This window comes from Schistocerca piceifrons, chromosome 7 (genome assembly GCF_021461385.2).
Source record: "Schistocerca piceifrons isolate TAMUIC-IGC-003096 chromosome 7, iqSchPice1.1, whole genome shotgun sequence".
Lineage (NCBI taxonomy): Eukaryota > Metazoa > Arthropoda > Insecta > Orthoptera > Acrididae > Schistocerca > Schistocerca piceifrons.
Genome location: NC_060144.1, coordinates 203,816,277 through 203,834,144, shown reverse-complemented (window position 1 = coordinate 203,834,144; position 17,868 = coordinate 203,816,277).

Below are 17,868 nucleotides of genomic sequence, written 5' to 3'. Positions count from 1 at the left end.
GTTGTTCGATGTTACTTCCAGAAGGCCGTGTCATCGGCGTACAGACTGGCGGTGATGTGTTGAATGGTGGGAATGTCATTAATATACAAATGAAACAGGCACGGCGATATCACCGCTCCACGTGGGATGCCAGCTGAGACAGTTTTCAGTAATGATTTTTTCCGATCTGTTTGTACAAACAGACGCCTGTCCTGCAGAAAGCTATCAATTAGCTTGATATAACAGTCGGGGAGACGGGTTTGATCGACTAGTTTGACTATAATCTTTTCACGCCACACCCGATCATATGTCTTTTCGATATCTAGGAAACTGCAACTGTGGGGTTCCGTCTATTCAGGAGGAGTTCTATGGACTCTGTGAACCGAAGCAGCTGAAGTTCCGCCGATAACCGTGGCTGGAAGCCAAACTGTTCGTGGCGGATGATGTAATTTCCTTCCAGATAGTCTTTGAGACGGGTGGTAGCTGTCTGGCAACGTTGGGTTTTTTCCTCTTTTGGGAATAGTAATCTTCTTCACCGTCTTCCAGTCTGCAGGGAAGTAACCGTTGAGTAACCAGCTGTTGATAATTTGAGTTAAGAGAACGATGGCCTTTCTCAGAAGATGCTTAAGATCGGCTTTGGTCATAGAGTCCTTGCCGGGCGCCGGGTAGTTCGTCTTTCTGTTGAGTTTTCTAACTTCAGCGGGAGTACTAAGAACAGGCCTCTGTTGTGTGGGGAGTTGGCGGAAGTCGGCGATTCGCTGTCGGATACGGTCCCCTTCCCTTGCGTCCTCTGCATCCTGTGGGGGCGGAGCTGTCACGTGGTGCTCATATACGTCGGAATACAATTCAGCTTGGTCAAGAGAGTCGTATAAGAGGCCATCGGGGCCTCGTATTGCTCTCTTTGGTGGCCTCAGTTGGCGTAGTGCCCTGACAAGTTGCCACTCTTCCCTAGTCTGGAGAAACATTTCGTCCATCTTTGTTTCCCAAAGGTCTTGCCGCCATTCTTCAACTCAGCGTCGTAGCTACCGGGACAAACGATGCATCTTCTGGATTTCTATATCGTTTCCATCGTTTCCTGTGAGTATTCCGGCGATGCTTGATGTCGGTGAGATGACGAGGGAATGTGTAAAATTGATGCTCGTGACGAAAGATATCAGTCGCTGCACGTCTTGTTGCCCGTTGGATTTTAGCTGTCAAAATTGCCACAGCGATGTCAATTTCCAAAATTGTAGAGACTGCTTAGGTCGGTCGGACGTCAGCCTCCTGGACGATCTAACTCAGGGATGCGAATCGGCTCCCGTGGCCTATATATTGTGACTTGAAGATCGTTCTCTAGATCGTAGAGTTGCTGTCCCTTTCCGTTGGCCCTCCTTCAACACCAAGCACCATGTTTGGAATTAAGGTCTCCTCCCAGCAAGACCTTATTCAATCGATCGAAGACAGCATGAAGATCTCTGGCCACCAATTGTTTCTTGAGGCTAAGATACGCCGCCACGAGAGTTATGTTTCGTATTGCCGTGTAGACTATAACCGCTGTGGCTTCCAGTGAGTCCAGGGGCGGTAGATCCTCCTGATGATGTCGCATGGTGTTTTTGGTGAACACTGCAGTTCCGTCACCTTGTTGTACAACCCGGTCCGTCCTGTAACCATGCATGTTGCGTAATTTGAAATTAGGCATCTCCGTAAGGTACGTTTCCGATATCAGAACTCTGTGCAGCCTGTGCCGACTAACAAATTCGTTCAGTTCAGTTTGTTTGCGTCGTGCGCCATTAGCATTCCAAATGCAGAGTCGGATGTGTCTTGTTCTGCGGCCGTCACCCATTTCTTAAGAAGCAGTAAATGCCTTGATTATTCCCTCCAGCAGTGTGAGGATTCCTGTCAGTTTGTAACCTCCCCCTCACTTATCGACCTTAATGACAGTGAAAAATGAAACCGCGTGTACCTAATGGGAATTTTGGAAAAGCAATCGTCACCGAAGTTAACCAGTCGGTACAGAGGGAGGAAAGGGTTACATCTTAATGAAAGGAAAAATGCAAGTGAAACTGGTGGAAATTAATTTTGAAAAGGGGTAAAGTTAATAAAGAAAGTAAATGTGCAGCCGTTACATTAACAATTAACTAGCGGTAATTAGGTATTTGAGATTTGAGGAAATCACGGTCGCCAGTCCTAAGGACAATTACTATAGTAACTGAAAAAGAAAGGTTATTACACATATAACTAGCACTAGAAGCGTGGCAACCGAAGGTTGACACGTGTAGTGTGAAAACTGAAAGTTTGTCAGAAGCAATAAATTTCGCTACACCCTGACTTAATTTAGCAAAAGAATTAAATAAAACCGGAAAATCGAAAGTTAATTTAGTGACTGAAGTTAATAGTGAGCTTTCTTTCTGAAGCACATCGAAATTCAGTAACATACAGTTAGTCTTGGACTACCTCAACAATCATTTCAAAAGCTACTTGAATCTACGCAATTTAGAAATAAGAGATTTAACTTTGATCTTGAATTAAATGATTCTGAACAATTAACAATAGTGAAATTTAGTACGTACCAAGCTGAGCTGCAGTCACAGGTAAGCTAAAATACGGTAACAAAGCTCGCACTCTTAATTCGTGCTTGTGTAATCTGAATATTGTAGCCAGCTCTGAGACTTTGACTGAACTTTGAAATTAAAGCAGCGAAATAGAATATTACTTTAATGCTGGCGTTTGAATTTCAATGACACTCGGGTTCATTTCGGAAAAGGAAGGGACTCTGCTTGGTAATGCAATTGGGACAATGAGCAACAAACGTTCATGCTAAGTTGCTGTAATTATAGTTACGAAAATGGAACAAGATTAAAAGCTGAGGTCTGCCATACAGCTCTAAAACTTTACGTGCGTCCAGTCTTCCTTGTTGGTTGATTGAAGGTTCGAAGCCGTCGATCGAGGAGGTGGCGACAGTCACTCATTGTCGGCCGTCGCTGTTGCAGAAGCTGGATGTTGGCGCGCCTTCTTCTCGACACGGTCACCAGGCGAAACGGGCTCTTGATGTGCGCCAACTAATGCTTCCCGTCCGCGACACCATGTCAGAAACTATCATCGCAAGTCGAGCGCAATTACATGCTGCCAAACCCCGAAAGCGCGGCAACTCGCGGGAGCTTCTCACAACACCTGCTCCACTCGCTACTCCCGCCAGACTCTCACTGCCCTGCCCGCGATCCACGCGGCAGAGTTAACACTACCAAAGATCCTACACACTTTGAGTCTTCACACGACCTATCGATGTAATCGTTCGATAGCAGTTTTCCCTAGGCAAGACCCAGCGTAAAAATACAAATAATATTTACGAAACAAACCAATTATACATCGACATGAGTGCATAAATATATATACAAACAGTAAAACAATTACAATATATAAAGAGACAGAAATGTCATATCTTGAGGTAACAAAACAAGGAAAAAAATAATAGTACAATAGATGGAAATAGGAGGATATGCATTTCCGGCGTTACACGTGCCCCACATTGTCTGAGGATGTTCGTGTAACGTAAACAGACTCAGAAAATGTCCCAAAAAAGAAACAGCGGAAATGCATATGCTCAAAACATCAACAAAATTTAGCATTCGTCTAATTAAGCATAAATAAATTTTTTTAGACCATAATAATTGAGTGGAGACACTCCTAATCTTATTCCACTCTGTCATCTTGCACAAAATAAAACAGGTTGACAACATATTAAAATTCATAGAAAACATAGAAAATGGTTTAGCTATTCTAAATCATTAAAATTCGTAACACTATAAGAAATGGAATACTATTTGCAAAATTGATCAGAGTGCATGGTCATAAAAAACAGGTATATCAAAATACGCAAACTAATAATTAATTACATAGAATACACATTTTGATGTAACCTTTTCATAATTAATTTTCTCGTCATGTCCAATTAACGCTAAACAAGAAAATAATATACAGCAGATCGAAAAAAAAACATAAATATTGACAGCAGAATCCTTTCACATCAGCTGTCCGGGAAGAAAAGCAACTCCACATTCCGTACTCGCGAGTACAAAGGATGCCGACAGCGGCACAAGAGCCGACAGCGGCACAAGAGCCGACAGCGGCTTCGCCTCGCAAGTATTGTTGCGCCCGCCTGTGCGGCACGCTTGATCTCACTCGCCCTTGTAACGGCGTTTCCAGAACGTCCGTTCCACTGAATTCTTTCGGAAAAACTCACTCCCGAGTAATCTCAAGGAGTCCATAAACACTATCACAGTGGATAACTCAACACTGTCCATCATCACACATGTACAATCCTGAAACTTAAAACAGCGTCTAAGTACATCGGCAATGACTAGTAAAACACATATTCATGAAATCTTACAGCTAGTTACAAAATCATATTTACATTGCTTAATCTACTGTGACTCAGCTGAAAACTTAAACTAGCAGCTTGGATTTTTCAGTTGATTAGATCATGATTAAATTGATTAAAATTAAATTGATTAATCAAAATTAATTACTTATTAATTACAACTTCTTTAATGACCTTGGTCAGTCAAAAGCATGGCAATCTAGCAAACCTTAAATCTTACACTCTATATTTACATATTGTACAAATTACCCATTGTGTGGTATCAATCGATCCTAGGTTGGTACAATTTCAAATCTACTATATTTCGAATACCTAATAGCTTTCCAGAGCTTGGATACTCTAAGCAATAAGCATTTGTGTGAGGTATACCAATGACTTTATATGGTCCATTATAAACAAACTTAAATTTAGAGATTTCATTGTCTATCTCGCTCGATTTCTCATGAGCTTTTACAAGTACTAAGTCTCCGATCGCAAACTTAGCAAAACGCGCTTTAGCGTCATGACGACGTATGCGAGCATCGGCTTTTAACTTCATTACTTCTCGCAAACGATCTTTTTTCACACCAATACTAAAGTTAATCCGTGGAGGGAATTTGATTATCTCTTCCACTAAACTTTCTACATTTTTGTCAATGCCGAGATTCCTCACTTTACGGCAGTTCAAATTCATACCTACATCAATACCATCCGGCCAGTTAACAATGTGTATAGGCTGGTATTGCCTATGCACACCGTCTCCTGCCTCGTCAAAACTAACTACTATTGTTTTATCTTGGGACGTACATGTCAAAGCTTTGCTTTCGCAACTAATCACTGCACGGTACTTTAATAGCCAATCTAACCCGATAATTACTTCCGCAGTTAAGTCTGGCACGACGACAAACTCTTGTTCAAATCGTGCCCCACATATCTCGAAGTTGACAAAAATCTGTTTTGTGACCAGTTTACTGGCCTTCCCAGTAGCACCGATAATTTTCACTCCTGTTACTGGCATAACTACGATGCCAGGTCTGTCTTTCAGTAACTCAAATATTTTCCCAGATACAGCACTCAATTCTGCACCGGTGTCAATCAACACGTTTAGTTGTAGGTCGTGCATATTAACAGACACTACTATCTGTCTACACTTGTCCTCGACTGTTTCTTTATTTTCCCACAGTAAATCCTCGTCTATATCCAGGTCATTCCAGAAAAAACCATCCGGCTTTGATCCTAAATCCGATTTATCTGGCGGCTTTTTCAGCCTCTGTTTACATACAGTTTTAATTTTAACACGTTTGTCCTGAGGCTTAGTCTGCAGCTTCGCCTCCAATACCGAAACCTTTTCCTGTAACTCGTCAACTAGTGAGTGTTTCTTTGCTATCAATTCACTAATTGTAACCTTCGTTGATTCCTCTTTAGTCAGATTGATCTCATCTGCCAATCTACCTGGAGAAATGAGGCCAGTCGCATCTGAAATTACTTCCTCTGGATCTGCGCAACCCACACTGCTACCGTCTGACCGCATAACGTCAGCTCTAACCTCATACACGCTGAAATCTATGTGCTTTTCTACCAATTGTGTCCGGCTATCACTAAAATTTTCGTAATCTTTCCCCTTAATACTCTCGCAATGTTTAAACTGGAGGTTTGCGTCGGATGGGTCGGCTACTTCTACCACTATAACTTTCGGTAAAGTCTGCCGGTTAGGGCCAGAACTTTCCGTTACTCCTTCAACATCTAACTCCTGCGGGACGAAACACGACGAATCTTGCTCGTGCTGCCCATTAACATCAACTATTTCTGGTAAAGTCTGCCGGTTAGGGCCAGAACTTTCAATCACTTCACAAATACTATCTTCCTGTGGGACGAGACGCGGCAAATACTGCACGCGCTCCCCATAAACACTTCTCCCATTCAGATCCCTATAATCTCTTAGTTCGTCGTATAAGCGACCGAACTGCCTTAACCAGACCTCATCCCTCTCTGCATCCCCTCGCTCAATGACGGACGTTTTATCCGACATCTGATCTTCTCTCAACAATTGCGAATCATTCTTAAACTCAATCTCCAGTTCCGCTGTGGGTATTACAGCTGCCACTTTATAATCGATTTCCGGAACACTACTTAAATTGTTCTCACTGACAGTGAATGTACTACCTACTGCCGTGTATACAGCTGATCTACTACTTGTGGGCGCACTCTTTTCTCTTAACACTGGCACACTCTCCCGCCGTTGATTATTCCACACGGAATTTTCATAATGACGATACCTGGGTTTTCTCCTGTTATTGGGCCGCCAAAATTTCTCCACGCCCGCTCGGCCCCTCACCGGCGCGGCTAACGGTTTCCCTGTCTCGTCCCAGCAGATACGCTCCCCGGATACTGCTGAGGCGGCTGGTCACACCCTCTGGCGTTATTACTATTCTGCGCAGCCCGTATCACGCTAGTATGATACTGGTTTCCGTCATTCCGGTTATTATTCGCATTGTACCGATTGTTATTACGGTCCGAACGATTATTGTTATTGCTGCCATGGTTGCGGTATGCATTATTCCCATGGTTATCGTTGGTGTGGTTGCTGTGGTACCCTTTGTTGTTACCACGGCCTCTACCACTGTCGCGATTATTGCGCCAATTGTCCTCGTCCTCCACTCTTTCCAGGAAATCATTTATTGTCCTGTAATTGCTTCCTACGTAGCGTTTTGTATCATCTGGAAGCTTTTTGTAGAGTTCCCAGACTATTTCGGATTCCGTGCGGCGATCACGCAAATATTCCAACTTGCGGATCCAGCCCTCACAAAACTCCCTCATCGAACCGCGCGAATTCGCATCGAAAGGCCTCGATACGACAAATTCGCGCCAGACACTTTGCTGTTTTTGCTCTGACCAGTATTCAGCCAGAAACAAATTTTTAAACTCGTCAAAAGTCAGGTTCGTAATGTTGAGGTTTAAGCCCCAACGCTTGGCATCACCAGCCAGCACATCAATAACCGCATTAATTTTTCTCTCATTAGTCCATGATCTGGGTAAAACTCTTTCACAATTTTTAATGAAATCCGTCGCGTGTATACCGCCTTTTTTCAAGGGGTCGAACCGCTCCTCTTTCGTCAACAATTCCGAACTATGTGCACAGATTGGCACATAGCTCTGTTTTTCGTCAAGTTTCTTTTCTAATTCCGACACTCTCATAATTACTTGGCAAGTGGTTGTCGCAAGCGTTTCCACTTCCCTCTTTTTCTCTTCGCAGGTATTAGCCTGCTCCCTCACTTTAGTGTCTACTTCGGACACTAAAGCCTTCAAAGTTTCCACCTTCTGTTGATCCTCTTTTTTCACTAATTGAATTTGTTCCGTCACCTTATTCTCGATGATCGGAGCAACTGCTTCTCCTACACTTTTCTCGATTCTGCTAATTTCGGAATCAAAACGAGTATTTATGCTCGCAATTTCCGCCTGAACGCCTATCATTCCCTGTTTAAGATTACCGATTTCGGTATTAATTACAACAATATCTTCTTTGATTTTATCAACTTTTGTATTAACAACTCCAACATTGTTGTTAACAACATTAATAGCTTTGTTCTGATTGTCTAGCTTTCGTTCAATCTTTTCAGACTGAGCTTCTTGCTTGGCAGACAGAGCTATAATTTCTGCCGATTGACTCTTGATTTCATTAATCAAAACATTCAATAAATCAGTTAAATTCCCGGAGACTACCGGTTTTACTTCCGTAGCTGGTTCCTCTATATATGTTCCCCCGTATTCATCATCAAGGGGTACAGATTTGATTTTCGCTTCCGATTCCGAAACATTTTCTAAAGTTTGGCATTCCATTTCTGCTCTTTGTTGCGTTTCGGCGGTTGCGTCTTTCATGCTAGCCGCCTGCCCCTGAACAATGGGAACCGCCGTGCGCGTTTCCCACTGTTCGACCGATTGTTCCGTATCCAAGTCTACCAAATTTTGGTAATTGTTGCCTTCACTCATTTTAATAATTTTCAATATAAATGACAAATCTCAAATATAATTAGGATTACTCCCACTACTTATTCTCGCTGACGTAACGGCCTGTACGTAACCAGTACTTTGTTACGATATTTGCACAATGCAAACTTCGTGTCCAGAACAACCTCAAAATTGAAGATTGTCCTGTCACCAGGTCGCCACGTGTAACCTCCCCCTCACTTATCGACCTTAATGACAGTGAAAAATGAAACCGCGTGTACCTAATGGGAATTTTGGAAAAGCAATCGTCACCGAAGTTAACCAGTCGGTACAGAGGGAGGAAAGGGTTACATCTTAATGAAAGGAAAAATGCAAGTGAAACTGGTGGAAATTAATTTTGAAAAGGGGTAAAGTTAATAAAGAAAGTAAATGTGCAGCCGTTACATTAACAATTAACTAGCGGTAATTAGGTATTTGAGATTTGAGGAAATCACGGTCGCCAGTCCTAAGGACAATTACTATAGTAACTGAAAAAGAAAGGTTATTACACATATAACTAGCACTAGAAGCGTGGCAACCGAAGGTTGACACGTGTAGTGTGAAAACTGAAAGTTTGTCAGAAGCAATAAATTTCGCTACACCCTGACTTAATTTAGCAAAAGAATTAAATAAAACCGGAAAATCGAAAGTTAATTTAGTGACTGAAGTTAATAGTGAGCTTTCTTTCTGAAGCACATCGAAATTCAGTAACATACAGTTAGTCTTGGACTACCTCAACAATCATTTCAAAAGCTACTTGAATCTACGCAATTTAGAAATAAGAGATTTAACTTTGATCTTGAATTAAATGATTCTGAACAATTAACAATAGTGAAATTTAGTACGTACCAAGCTGAGCTGCAGTCACAGGTAAGCTAAAATACGGTAACAAAGCTCGCACTCTTAATTCGTGCTTGTGTAATCTGAATATTGTAGCCAGCTCTGAGACTTTGACTGAACTTTGAAATTAAAGCAGCGAAATAGAATATTACTTTAATGCTGGCGTTTGAATTTCAATGACACTCGGGTTCATTTCGGAAAAGGAAGGGACTCTGCTTGGTAATGCAATTGGGACAATGAGCAACAAACGTTCATGCTAAGTTGCTGTAATTATAGTTACGAAAATGGAACAAGATTAAAAGCTGAGGTCTGCCATACAGCTCTAAAACTTTACGTGCGTCCAGTCTTCCTTGTTGGTTGATTGAAGGTTCGAAGCCGTCGATCGAGGAGGTGGCGACAGTCACTCATTGTCGGCCGTCGCTGTTGCAGAAGCTGGATGTTGGCGCGCCTTCTTCTCGACACGGTCACCAGGCGAAACGGGCTCTTGATGTGCGCCAACTAATGCTTCCCGTCCGCGACACCATGTCAGAAACTATCATCGCAAGTCGAGCGCAATTACATGCTGCCAAACCCCGAAAGCGCGGCAACTCGCGGGAGCTTCTCACAACACCTGCTCCACTCGCTACTCCCGCCAGACTCTCACTGCCCTGCCCGCGATCCACGCGGCAGAGTTAACACTACCAAAGATCCTACACACTTTGAGTCTTCACACGACCTATCGATGTAATCGTTCGATAGCAGTTTTCCCTAGGCAAGACCCAGCGTAAAAATACAAATAATATTTACGAAACAAACCAATTATACATCGACATGAGTGCATAAATATATATACAAACAGTAAAACAATTACAATATATAAAGAGACAGAAATGTCATATCTTGAGGTAACAAAACAAGGAAAAAAATAATAGTACAATAGATGGAAATAGGAGGATATGCATTTCCGGCGTTACAAGTTTTTGTTGAAGGTGTACAAGTAGGGCTGCGATGTCCGATATGGCTGGCGTCAAGGTGCCTAGTGTGGTTGTAGTGGAAGCAGATGTTGCAGGTTGGTCGCTCCTGGGAGACAGTGTGTCTGCATAGGATCATGAAATCCGTCGTCTTGGAGTCTTCTGTATGTTAAATGATATTTGGGGCTGATGACCTTTACTATCCATTGTTAAAGCTGTTAGTGGTTCAGAAAGAGGCTAAATATGCAGCAGCAAAAATTTTTGATCATTTTCCCAATAACATAAAATGTCTGACATGACTGCAAATAAAGTCCACCACATTGAACTTTAAGAAGAGATAATGAAGCTTATGGATATGTGAGGAATGAAGCTTCAATTTGCTTTTTTTCAGAATGGTATACCATGTTTATCGATCGACGAATCAATATTTATGATGAAGGACGATCTTGAAGCCGACCTTCAGTTGTGACTGTGAAGCTAAATAACGAAAAAATTCAGCAGGATAAACTTTTCACTAATCATAGACTGAGCTATCCTGAAATTTCTCTTTCAGCCCATTATAAAGTTGTTAGTGGCGGTTTGCCCTATAGAAGTACGTGTGTTAACTGGGTTCCTAGGCCAACATTTTGGTGAAAATTTGATCCTGACGTATGATTGTTAATATATGTAACGTATTAACGTTAATAATGTTTTTGATAGTAATAATTTTTTAAAGTGAAACAACAAAGCGGATTTTGTCGCATTTACGTATTAGTTGTCCACAATACTGCCAAGGAGCGAGGGCGCTTCGTTCGGCTTCTCGTGAGTCAGCACTCAATCAGCGTTGTCAGTACAGTCACAGCTGACCTGAAAGCAGTGATGGCGCTGTGCGTTTACCTTACTCATCTCTTTACGTGTTAACCTTCACGTCACCGCTTGTTTCCGATGACGACCAAGTGCAGTAATATCGTGGTTGAGTAGTATGTCGCGGAGAATATGCGATCGCAGATGATTGCGCGGCACAGAAATATCAGTTGCCGGATTAAAATCTCAATTGGTCGGTGGCCGTCCACAGCATGAAGTAGCCCAAAGCTGCGCCTGATCTCCTGCCGTCGTTATGAATGTAAACTGAAACACAATAAATGTTGGGAAATGTACTGAATATTGTTAATACTATAATCAGTTCACGTTCTGACCGACGTTCATCTCAAGTGTTATTGCTTAAAGTCTTTTATACGTGGCACTGAACTATATTCTGCGGTACGACATAAACCAATTTGAGGTGTTTGTGAAGATTAAAAGTATGTACTGAATTACACAGCGTGCTTCACCTGCCCCTACAGATGTTGTTTTAGGCAACCCACAATGTTATATATTTCCTTCAAAAACCAAGCGAGATTTTCATATTCTCTCGCTCGCTACGCACCAACTGCTAGTCGTATAGAAGAAAGGTACAGGACCTTTTCGTAGGAAATTAAATGCAGTTAAATTTTGGACTGTTTTCGCTGGAGGTCTCGATTTCGAGTTATTCAAGAAAAACCTAAAAAACTTACCTTAGAATGCACTTCCTCTCCACACCTATCTCTCACCAGTCAGAATTTCTAGTACGTTGTTCTTGGCACTCCCTCCTACAAATGTACAAAAATTGTGATCACATAAACTATTCCACATACTCGACCATTTTTGGTCTCCGTTGATTGGGCTATTACGCCACCAGCATAATCGGCTATTTCGTTAACATTATTTTTATAAAGATACCCTTGAGGGCAATGAAAGAAAAACGTCTTTTGTAAACGCTATGTTAAAGCTAATTACGTTGACAATTCGATTCAAACTTAACCCTTAAAAGCACAGTAGTTTCGTTGTCAGAACGACTGGCGAACACAACGATTTAATTGTTTATTTTATGCTCTCAAGATTCATAAAACTTTTAGGTAAAATTTACACAAACGTTAATTTCACAATTTTCAAGAGCTCGACTAACCCGGTGGCGCAGTTGTGCCAATCAGTGAAGACCGAGAAAGAGGCCGAATATGGAAAATAATTCGTGCAGTCGCGAATATTTGTCCAGCAGTAGGACGTGGTGTCATGACCAACATAATAGAAATCCTGACCGGTGGGGGGTGAATCTGGGAGGGGGCTGCGTTTGAAGATCAATTTTGTACGTTTTTGTTGATTAACTTGAAAACTACGGTCTCTAGCGAAAACGTATCCCAGTACACAATTTATGTACATTAAACTTCTTATGAAAATAGGCATGCTCATTTTTTTTCTGTAGGACTAATAGTTTGCGGGTAGCGAGCGAGAAAATATGAAAATCTCGCGCGTGGTTCCTGAAAGCCAGATATAATACTTTGGACTGCATAAAACGACAAAAAATCCGGCGTAGCTTAGTATGTTGTGCGGAAAGGAGGCAAATGGATTGTTTTTCAAAAAGGAACCCTTACTGAGAAACAAACGGCTTGGGCGCTGGAGAGCGTTGAAGTTTGAGAACATACGGTTGCGACCGTTTGTTCAGATTCGTTTTGGTATCTAAATACGGAAGGTATGCGTCACTTCAGCCACCTGTGTATTGTGAATGGACTACTTGAGCCTAATAACATTCCTGCGCGCTTGCGTTACATTCCAGGAAAGAGAGAGAGAGATCAAGTCAGTGGTGAATCTGTTGGGCTCCCCACGTACTGCGCCAGCCTTCCCAATGCAAAGGACAACCATAAAATCTGCGACAACTGGTACCTTCTCTACACGAGGGTGCGCGTTGAAGATTAACGGTCCAAGGATGGGCCGACACAGTGAAAAAACTGTCAACGCTTCGAACATACGGCCAATTATTGCCGGATGCCACCCCGCTGTGTGAAGTGCGCTGGAGACCATCGAACCAAAGACTGCAGCCTGCCCTGTACCGCCAAAGCAAAATGTGCTAATTGTAACAAAGACCACTGCGCCTCTTGGCGTGGCTGCGACAAATACCAGGCACTCCTCCGGAAATATAAAGTCCAGCCGGAGCAGTAGGCCAAGAAAGACTAGTCAACGACATGGTGGCAACGGTGGAGGTGAAAGGGGGGGGGGGGGGAGTGGTATAATTTTGGAACTAGTTAGACGGAAACATTCTTCACTTTCAGAATTACCCTAGTATTTTTCTTTTACAAAATCAAGAGGAGTCACGACCTGTTGTTTCCAAAGACTCTCCGTACATGAATTAGGTCTGTAAATTAAATGATAGTATGATGTAAAGCTATTGTTTTTCCGAACATCAGTGCAAACTCATAATGAAAGAGCCTTTTGATCAGAATCTTTAACTGACGCCGAGGAATATAATTAACAGCAGGGCGTACCAGCAATTGTCGGTAACTGGTTAATGAAACCTTACTCTTGTTTTACATTTGATTCGAATTCGCATGCCTTGTAGAATTGAGAAAAAGTTGGAAGCATTGTGAATGGCGTAAAAAAGTGGGTAGATTGCCAGGGACGATAGTTTCGGCCGCCACTTCTATAGCCAGTTTGCAGAAGGCCTGCCGATGGACAGACGAGGGTCAGTAAATGGAAATGCCGTGTGGCTAGGGCCTCCCGTCGGGTAGACCGGTAGCCTGGTGCAAGTCTTTTGAATTGAGGCCACTTCGGCGACTTGCGTGTCGATGGGGATGAAATGATGATGATAAGGACAACATAACACCCAGTCCCTGAGCGGAGAAAATATCCGGCCCAGCCAGGAATCGAACCCGGCTCGTTACGTATGACATTTGGTAGCGCTGACCGCTCAGCTACCATGGGCGGACACGAGCGTCAGTAGCCTGCCGACCATCGGTCATGTTTATTGTAGTGCTTCGCCGGTACTTCCAGATTTATACTGAACGAGCACAGATAGGATTTACCATGGTGCAAACTCCTGTCGAAAACATTTTACAACCCGTAAGTTGAGTGAAATTAATGTAGAGTGTTGATTGTTTCTCCAGAAATCAATGAACGCCAGATACAAACGTCTCGATGACGGACTGTGATCCCACCGTTTTGGACCTATGAAAACGTGAGATACTGGTTCAGTAAGAGACACAAAACGTGGCAGGGCGAGGTTTTCTTTTAACTGCCATTCGATCAGAAAGCACTGGATTTTCGGGAACCCCCACGGACAGACTTCCACGCTGAGACCTGCCTGCCTCCTGCGTCGCCTGAGCTGATGCATTGGGGGTCACTAAACATTTCGAACTGATCTGCACGTAGCCACTGGCGATGGTCGTTGGTTCCACCAGTGTCTGATTCGCCAGGTGCTTGGCCTTCATCTGCAGTACTATGGGCCGGCCGCGGTGGCCGAGCGGTTCTAGGCGCTACAGTCTGGAACCGCGCGACCGCTACGGTCGCAGGTTCGAATCCTGCCTCGGGCATGGGTGTGTGTGATGTCCTTAGGTTAGTTAGTTTTAAATAGGTTCAAATAGCTCTCAGCACTATGGGACTTAACTTCTGAGGTCATCAGTCCCCTAGAACTTAGAACTAATTAAACCTAACTAATAGGTTCAAATAGCTCTCAGCACTATGGGACTTAACTTCTGAGGTCATCAGTCCCCTAGAACTTAGAACTAATTAAACCTAACTAACCTAAGGACATCACTCACATCCATGCCCGAGGCAGGATTCGAACCTGCGACCGTAGCGGTTGGTGTTGTTGAGCCGCTACCACGAGACGATGTGTAGGCACTCTAAATGCATTTTATAGTAAACCGATTACCACAATACTTGTATTTTAACGCCAATGAGCAGCCTGCTTTCAAATCTAACGACAGATGTGACTTATTTTCTTCCATAGTACTGTCAGTTCTCAGTCAGCATCACGACAATCACTGGTAAATTCGCGATTAAAATTGCGCCATTGTTAGCATCTCCCCCCCCTCACCCCCGGCCCTTTTATTAGATATGCGAAGGGCTTACAATATTAACGTTGCCAGTGTTTGTCATTTGTATGGTGAATAATTTTTGGGAATAAATGAAAGTAACTGTGATTCATGTCTCATTTAATAGTCGTAAGTCCTAGTCATTATTTAGGAGGACACCCTAATATTAGTTCGAAGCCCGCTAGGCTTACCTCTGTAAGTCATATCTCCACTGTAACTGATTTCGTGTATTTGTCCTCAGAACATTCACTGCCTCCAGTGACGAATGAAGCACAAAAGTTAAAATGTTTCTATCAGTTTCTAATTAATGTACTGACTGATGCTCATCTGATTACCTAGAAACACTAGTGTCCTGCTTTCGTATGCTCGAAGGCTTCTGGAATAAGCTTGAATGACTGCTTGCTGCCACTTGCTACTGTTTTGCCTCCATGATGCAGTGCTAGACAAATACGTCCCGTAGAGAAAGACGAAGGTAACGAGAAGTAGTAGAAATGAGAACAGCGAGAAACTTAACATCAGGATTGATGGTCACGAAGTCAATGAAGCTAAGGAATTCTGCTACCTAGGCAGTAAAATAACCAATGACGGACGGAGCAAGGAGGACATCAAAAGCAGACTCGCTATGGCAAAAAAGGCATTTCTGGCCAAGAGAAGTCTACTAATATCAAATACCTGCCTTAATTTGAGGAAGAAATTTCTGTGGATGTACGTCTGGAGCATTCATTGCATGGTAGTGAAACATGGACTGTGGGGAAACCGGAACAGAAGAGAATCGAAGCATTTGAGATGTGGTGCTATAGACGAATGTTGAAAATTAGGTGGACTGATAAGGTAAGAAATGAGGAGGTTCTACGCAGAATCGGAGAGGAAAGGAATATGTGGAAAACACTGATAAGGAGAAGGGACAGGATGATAGGACAGCTGCTAAGACGTGAGGGAATGACTTCTATGGTACTAGAGGGAGCTGTAGAGGGCAAAAACTGTAGAGGAAAACAGAGATTGGAATACGTCAAGCAAATAATTGAGGACGTAGGTTGCAAGTGCTACTCTGAGATGAAGAGGTTAGCACAGGAAAGGAATTCGTGGCGGGCCGCATCAAACCAGTCAGTAGACTGATGACCAAAAAAAAAAGACTCACTCACAGCTTGCCTCGGTTCTGCATATCCCCTATAACAGGTGGCTCATTCACACCTACATAAAACACGTACAAACATAAAATCACAATAATATTTACACAACTACAGTGACGGAAAAAAACCGTAACACCAAAAAATAATTAATGCAGAATAATGAAATGTTAGGAATGCATTTGCCTAGGTAACGCGTTTAAGTGATTAACATTGCAAGCTCACAGATTAATGTAGGTGCGAAATTAGCCATTGTAAGTCTGGAATGCTGGTACACTAACAACCGGTGTAGCCGCCACAATGGTGAATGCAATCGCATAAACATGCATGCATTGTGTTGTAAAGTTGCTGAGTGTCAGTTTGTCCGATAGAGTTCTACGCCTGTTGCAGTTGGTCGGTACATGGACGGTTAGTACTGATTGTGGATGACGCTGGGATTATCGTCCGATGACGTCCCATATGTGCTTGATTGTAGACAGATCTGGTGATCGAGCAGGCCAAGACAACACGTCGACACTGCATAGAGCATATTGGGTTACAACAGCGGCCTGTGGACGAGCGTTATCCTGTTGGAAGATACACCCTGAAATGCTGCTCATGATTTGCACACAAATTTGCAGTCAGGGTGCGTGGGACAACGACGAGAGTGCTGCTGCTGTTACACGAGATCGCTCCCGAAACAAGACCTCTCATTTTGTTGGTCCATTGTGTCTAGCACGCGTATAGGTTGGTTGCGTGTCCTCACATGGCCTCCTAACTAACATACGGCCACCACTGGCACCGAATCGCAATTAACTTTCATCAGAAAACGTAACAGACCTCTATCCTGCCCTTCAATGAGTTCTCGTTTGACACCACTAAAGTCTAAAATGGCGGTGGTTTGGGGTTAGTGGAATGCAGGCCACAAGGCGTCTGGGTCGGAGTTGTGCTTGAAGTAACCGATCTGTAATACTTCGTTGGGTCGCTGTGATGCCAGCTACTGAACAAATTGCAGCTCTAGATGCAGTACGATGCGCCAGAGCCATACGCCGAACACGATGCTTTTTCCTCTCACTAGTGTTACGTGGCCGTCCCAAGTTCAGTCTTCTCGCGACTGTACATTCTCGTGGCAACCGCTGCCAGCAATCACGTACAGTGGCTGCCTTGCTATAAAGCCTTTCTGCAGTATCGCGGAAGGAATAGCCAACTTAGCGTAGATGTAACACACAAACTCGGTCAAGGCCAGTGAGGTGCTGATGATGACGTCTTTGTTGCCTTAAAGGCAATCTTCACTAACATCAACTCATCACGTAAAAATCTCAACCGCAGCTGACGCTCACGACCGTTGCAGCGCGTATTCAAAGCAAACCTGACTTGCATCAACAAAGTGGCGCTACTGGCGCCACTATTATCAGACTGGCTCGAAATCTGAATAGACATCATCTTTCAGACGTAGAAACACGCCTGCGCGATAACAATGCAGATACTATCGAAGACAGTGCTGCCAAAGCAGATTTACTAAACACAGCCCCGAGCGGTTCTAGGCGCTACAGTACCTGTACACGCCATCCAAGCTCTGTTTGACTCAGTGCCCAGGCGTATCAAGGCCGTTATTACGGCCAGAGGTGGTTGTTCTGGGTACTGATTTCTCAGGATCTATGCACCCAAATTGAGTGAAAATGTAATCACATGTCAGTTCTACTATAATATATTTGTCCAATGAAATAGACCGCAACCTTGGTCATTTCACTGCCACAACTCCCATAGCCAAGAGTTGACCTAGCCTTTTTGGCAGCTGCTCCTACAGAAGC